Source organism: Helianthus annuus, chromosome 6 (genome assembly GCF_002127325.2).
Source record: "Helianthus annuus cultivar XRQ/B chromosome 6, HanXRQr2.0-SUNRISE, whole genome shotgun sequence".
In the NCBI taxonomy this organism is placed as follows: Eukaryota; Viridiplantae; Streptophyta; class Magnoliopsida; order Asterales; family Asteraceae; genus Helianthus; species Helianthus annuus.
The window spans coordinates 35,828,193-35,835,396 of record NC_035438.2 but is presented as its reverse complement, the minus strand read 5'-3'; the positions used below and the strand labels follow the sequence as shown (position 1 = coordinate 35,835,396).

General features: G+C 35.2%; 1 pseudogene; it reads right to left on the bottom strand.

Moving 5' to 3' along the window:
- Positions 1 to 272: 272 nt before the first annotated feature.
- On the bottom strand, positions 273 to 1,830 carry LOC110905284 (annotated as a pseudogene).
- Between the last annotated feature and the right edge of the window lie 5,374 nt (positions 1,831 to 7,204).

Here is a 7,204-nt window from a genome sequence, read left to right as displayed (position 1 = left end):
TCAACTTTGCCACATATCTTCTTATTATTGTTTCCTACCCTTCCTACCCAAACGATACTTCGTATTTGATGATCTCCCCTCTCTACAAACCAACTTCAGGATCTCACATTTTATTTTGTTAAATCAATGGAGACAAGAGCTTCATTTCAATTGTTGGTATATAATAAGGTTCCAAAAATAAAAGAGATTGACAGAATAAACACCTTTAACTTCTGATTATTACCAGTTTATTACATTTAAATGAAAGAAAAATAACAAAAGCTTAAGTGAAACTGAACTTTCTTCTACATGTCTTAGAGATGTGTAGAGAAAACTGGTATACTTTGTGGGTGTTTAAAGAAATTATGAGGATCAACTTTAGCCTTGATTCGAATCAACTTCTTAAAGTTCTCTTTTTTCCAGTACCGCTCTCCCCAAACACTTGCTTCTTCATAAGTAGCACTTCCAACGCCCAAATCAAGATCATTGTAGTTCGAATACGCCTCCCTCGGGTTCTTGGATACGTACGGTTCCAAAGTCTTGTCAAAGCTTCGGAGCCATGCTACCCGTCTGCGCGATATCGCAGTCTTGTCCGAAGGCTGATCCATAAAGTCCACCCTCTTGAACACCTGGTACAACACCCCAGCTCTATGTGGATACGGAAGTGCTGTATCTGAGTACTCCTCCATCTTCCCACCAAATGTGTACATGAAGAGAGTCTGTGAGTTGTCGTTTTCAAACATCTTTCTCCAGAGCTTTCTGAGCCCGCTTTTGGGGATCGGAGTCCGCACATAGTCTGATTTTCCTTTGTAGCTTACCTTGGGGATGGCTGATCGGTTCGCAAGAACCTCGGTTGGGGTCGATGTGGTAAAGCCTCCAAACTGAAGGGTGGTCTGGACCATTCGTACTTCTTCGCAAATTTCTCGTGTCACGTTGAGCTCCAGGAAACTTTGGTCCAACAATGGAAGCAGTGTGTCGATACGACCCTGATAAATACCATTAAACAACATTCTAACGGTTTTCTTGGCAGTGTTGCCTACATTTTCGGTGTTAAGTTGAACTCTCATTTGTAAATCACGATTAAATTTTGGTAACACGTATTGATATTTATAGAATATATCCGTTGCACCTTGCTCCAGAGTTATATTCACCGTGAAAAGAGTAACTCTTTCCGGGACTGGAACCAGCCTCAGCTTCCATGCAAGAACAATTCCGAAACTGGAAGCACCACCGCCACGAATCGCCCAAAACAAATCTTCGCCCATCGATTTTCTATCAAGAATATTTCCATTGACATCCATGAAATGAACATCCAAAACATTATCAGCACCGAGCCCGTATTTCCTCAACAGCCACCACCGCTCAAGAACCCGCTAACACCCACGCCAGCCCAAATACCAGCCGGAAAATACAAGGTGTCGGTTTTCTGAGAAATAGTGTAGTAGAGTTCACCAAGCAAAGCGCCACCCTGGACCCATGCAGTCCTGTTTGCAACGTTGACGTCTATAGCCCTCATGTTGACGAGATCAAGCATGACAAACGGAACATCCGCGGTGTACGAGAGGCCCTCGAAGTCATGCCCCCCATCCCGGATCCGCATTTCGTACCTGTGTTTCTTGGCGCAGAAAAGAGCAGCTTGGATCTGCGTTTCGATGGTGGGAGTAACAATGACTGAGGGTTTACGAATGTTGGGGTGAAGATGAGTTGAGAAAAGGTGGTGACATTGTTGGTTTTGGATTGAAGACAGGTTATGAAATCTTCGGAAATGTAGGGTGATGCTCCAAATGAAACACAAAAGGAAAGAGAGAGAACTAAGAGAAACACTGAACAATTTAGTCGAGAGTTCATCATGTTTTATGTTTTGGTGAGTTTTGGCAATACATAGACCTATTTATAGAGAATGAAGAAACAACCGGTTTGACCAAACCATTACAATATGGCCTAGTGGCAAGACCCCTGAAAACTCTACAAACATACTCCATGAGGTTCAACCTCTCCTACATAGAAAAGGACTTCATTAAAAATAGCATCAATATTAACTCTAGTTTGAGAAGTAAAGTCGGAATAGGTGATAAAACACTGTTTTGGGTGGATACTTGGTTAGGTGATGTGCCGCTAAGAGATCAATTTCCAAATTTATACCAATTAGCAGCCAAAAAAAGAGCGTCGGTGTTGGAAAATTATAGAATACTAAATGGTGGAAGGCTATGGGAATGGGCATGGTTATCGGCTCCGTCTAGCACTGAAGATAAACAGCAGATGGATAGTCTAATGGAGCGGTTACAACATCAAGTTTTGTCTCAAAATAGTGATGAATGGGTGTGGAAAAGTTTTGAACAACAGGAGTTTTGTGTAAAGAATGTAAAGCTTTCACTTGGTCAAAATCTAGACTTAAATTCACCTCCGAACTCGTTTTCGTGGAATAACTGGGCAACTAGTAAAAGTGTGGCTTTTGTCTGGAGAGCTATTGAAGAAAAGGTCCCTACAGCGGTGGCACTTACTGGAAGAGGAATGAACCTACCGGACGTGCAATGTAAAACATGTGGAGCAGCGGATGAAACGGCACAACATATACTCATACAATGTAACTTCGCCAAACGTGTTTGGGAGGCGATAACTAATTGGTTAAAGATACCGATGGTAAACACGGAGAGTACTGTATCAGAATGGTTGTCGGAATTATTGGATTTACAAAGAAGTCGGAAGATCAGGAAAGTCATTCATGCAGTGGCAATTGAGGTTATGTGGACATTATGGAAAACAAGGAACGAGAAGATATTCACAGGAAAACAAGGTGTATTACAAATGATCATAGAAGAAATAAAAGAATCCTCATTCCAGGGTGTGATACAAAGATCGAAGTATGGGGCGATTTCCAGGTCGGAATGGTGGGACTTTAATTTAAGCATGTAACTCGGTTTGTTATGTTTTTGTTTTGTTTCCTGTTTCTGTTTCCTTTTCCTGTTTGTTTTCGTTGTTTCTGTTGCCCAGTTCCTGGCTGGGTTTGTTTGTCTTGTTTGTACTGTGACTTTTATGTTTTTTGGCTGTGTTGAATGAGATGTCGTTGGCTATTCAAAAAAAAAGATAAACATCTTCATTCAAAGAGAATAAGTCTTTTCAACCCGAAAATTAATTATCATTCTAACTTTTGACATTGGATGTGGTCAGATGTCGTTTACCAACACACAATGCGGAAATAGCTTGTATATTTTCTTAAAAAACAATAGTTTAAAACATAATTTTCCAAACAAATTCTGTAATTTCTATCGAAATTTAATAATAAGAATAATTAAGATTCCAAATATTTTTGTTCCTTTTCAAAATGCACCTTACACACTATCTAACTATACTAGTTAATTAACAAGACTTGTATAGAATGAAGAAACAACCTGTTTGACCAAACCATTACAATATGGCCATTCTAGCTTTTGACAATGGATAACGCGGAAATAATATTGAATATTTTTTAAATATATATGCATTTTTTTTTCTTTGTAACGCAGCGGTTCAAGGATTAAGTTTGAAAACCAATCACTTTCAGCCTTAAATATTATCTGCATCGCTGATTAACATCTTCCCAATGGAGAATGTTTGTAAATTAATTAATCAAATGTTTTTTTAAACTACGATTGGAGCCGCGCTTCGCGGCAGGGTTGTAGGAGGATGCTGACAAGGATGTATTTGTTACATGATATATTCATGAGTTATTATAGACCATGCATGGAGTCTTTAATTTAAACGACGGTAGAAATAAGCAATCAACATGGTTAAGTAAACATGTTTAGAGTTTAAAGTTATATTTTACTATGATAAGGGAAATAAAAGAAAATTAAATTTGCTACCTTGTATATTGAAGAGTTAATATAAACTATGTAGACTTTATTCTATACGGCGGTGAAAATTGGCAAGCAACACAATTTGCTACCTTGGTCTTCTAATTTTTAATTTAAGAATGTTGATTAAAAAACAATAGGTTAAAACATAATATATTACGTTACTAGTTAGTAACTTATGTAAGATGTTTAACGAGATATTTAACGCGTGTAATACACAAGTTTCTAATCTAGTTATTATCAATAAATACAATAATTTTCCAAACAAATTCTGTAATTTCCATCGAATTTTAATAATAAGAATAATTAAGATTACAAATATTGATAATTCAGTTAGTTTTGGATTGTGCTAATCGCAGGGCCGGACCTAGAGGCTTTCAAATCTAGGCTACGGTCTAAGGCCTCCAAAAAATAGGGTCTCAATATTTTTTAAAAAAAAAAAATTATATAGTATATGTGTATTACTATATTAGGCCCAAATGAACAAAACAAAAATTATATTTATTGCAATGCTCAATCGAAAAACCGAATCTTCTTAACCTAATAAAAGTCATACCTAGGGGACACATGTCCCCCGTCTAGAGCCTCTAAAACTCATTTTCCCGCCATTTTCTATTCCTCTTATTTCCCTGATGTGAAACCCGACTGGGGATCCATATTATCTATCCGGGTCATTCCATATATAAACAAAGAACCCATCCTTTTGTTTCCCCATTTTCATCTTCTCCAATACGGCAACTCCGATTAGGGTTTCATCTTCTTCTACACGCTTCTAGGTAAGATTCCAAATCTCTAATCGTTGTCTGGAAATCTTCAACAATACGATTTCTTTCTGTTAATGATGTTTATTTCTCTATTATTCGAAAACCATTCAGATTTGGGTTCTAGGGTTTGTTCGCGAACACACAAACCCCAAAATAACTCAACAAATCGCCCGTTCTTCTTCGATCAATTTCTTCGCTAGCAACTATCATCATCACATCAATAAGGTATTATTTCTCTTTAATTTCATTCTCTAGGGTTCTCATTCGCCTTTTGAATCGCCTTAAATAGATTAGACGTGTTCTATATTTTCAAGAACGTATTTATCTGATTTTGTTAATTGATTCTGTAATTTTTCAGCAATTAGAGTGAACTTTGTAACATAGATCAGGATTCAGGGTATAGATTGTTGCGAGTTGTAGCTTATAACCTTTTATTTTGGATACTATTGGTACACAAAGGTGTTTGTAGTGTTAAAAGGAATGAAATTGTAGATGTTGTAGTAAGTTTTGTTGTTAATTTTGTGTTATTGTTGAGCAATATGAGGAAATTGTAAGAAGATATGCTTGATAGTTGATATAAGTACTACTTTTTATCATATTTTAGGTCAATTTTAAACACAAGAAACAGCTGCTTTTGGATATAAAGAAATTAAACTGTGGATGTTGTTGTAAATTTTATTGTTAAAATTTTGTCATGTTGTTGAGTAATTTGACGAAATTTTAAGAAGATTTGCTTGATAGTTGTATAAGTATTATATTTTTATCATTTTTTTAGGTCAAGTATAAACACAAGAAAAAGCTGATTTTGGATTTAAAGAAATAAATTTATGGATGTTGTTGTAAATTTTATTGTTAATTGTCATATTGTTGAGCAATTTGAGAAAGTTTCAAGAAGATATGCTTGATAGTTCATAGTTGATTTAACTATTACTTTTTATTGTTTTTTAGGTCAAGTATAAACACAAGAGCCGATTGATCAGCTTTTGGAGAGGGTTCTCTGCATGAATATTCTTTCATCAGATTACTTTAAAGAGCTCTATCGTTTCAAAACTTATCATGAGGTGATTGATGAGATATATAATCAAGTGTGGATGACTGGGAATTGTCGTGGGCCTTCGACTGCGTTTTGTCTTTTATACAAGTTCTTCACCATGAAACTTACGGTGAAGCAAATGCATGGCCTATTGAAGCACCCGGATTCTCCGTACATTAGAGCGGTAAGTTTTGAAGCGTCTTTTAGTACTTCTTTGATTAACAATTGCCGTGGGCCTTCGACTGCGTTTTGTCTTTTATACAAGTTCTTCACCATGAAACTTAACAATTGACAATTGTTAAGTTGAAACAATGAATTTAATTGCCATTTATTTAGTTTAATTTTTTGTTTTTGTAATTACTAATTTACTAATAATTTTCATTCTAAAATATTATATATCCATAATTTAAGTTTTTTTAAATATGGTAAATAGTCTCATTTATTATAATTTTGACATTTTAGTCAAACTTTTAACGATTTTGACTAAACTTACGGTAAGGTTTTTTCTAGGGAAACTCAAGAGTATTTTTGTTCGTTTCAAGTCGCCATTCTTTCATATACTAATCTTCCTCCAGACGCCACCACCAAATCTTCTTTTGTTCATTGATTATCTTCAAGGTATGTTTTCATGATCTGAATCATTATCCACTCTCTGCCTATATCCTCCAGACACAACATTTTTGTGATTAAAAGTCTCATCTCACTTTATTACAATGATAGTTGTTTGGTATCATAAGGACTGTATATAATTCCTTTTTTATGTATATTTCTAAGTTTTGTGGCACTGATTGGCTATATGGTATTATATATAACTTACGAGAATTTGATTGAATAGGTTATTTCTATGCAATTGATTTTTTTTCTAATTCCAAACTATTACTGGCCCTGGCCTAATATATTTAGATGTGTAGTTATACCATATAAAAATTTTACAGTGGAGTTTTTGATTGTTGAGTGGTGAATGCAGGCTTTTTTAAGAGAAAAGGTTATAGAACCATTTTGAGGTGCCTAGATGCATAATCGATTGTTGGTGTCTTTGACAGGTTCATCATATGTTTCTTGAGGTAATTTTTGAACTTTTTTTTTTGTTTTTTAAGCATATCGATCTAAGGGGGTGCTTATGATACCTTTAGGGAGAATATTGAACAATTTTGCGACTATGATTTTGATCGAGTAGTCCTTATTGCAAGCAATTATTGATTTTAATCAATTAATTAGTTCAATATAGATATAGACGATGATAGTTAATAGTTAATTGTCAACCTTCCCCTATGAAATAAGTTATACCTATGGAAGTTTTTTGAATTTAAGTCCATTTTCATTTTCAGTTGGCGAGGTACTTAAAATAAAATTGTAATATTTTGGGGATTTGAATTCGAATTGTTATGAGAGTTACTAAATTATGTCTGATATTTTTGGTAACTAGCATCTCTTTCCAACATGCGGATTGACCACGTTCTTAATGATTTTCCTATTTTAGACGGCTGAGATTTGATCTCAGCATGATCATACATTGATTATAAGATATATGGAAACAGTTTTGATAAGTGGGGTTAACAAAATTAATTCCGTTATTTTTAGAATTGGGAACCATT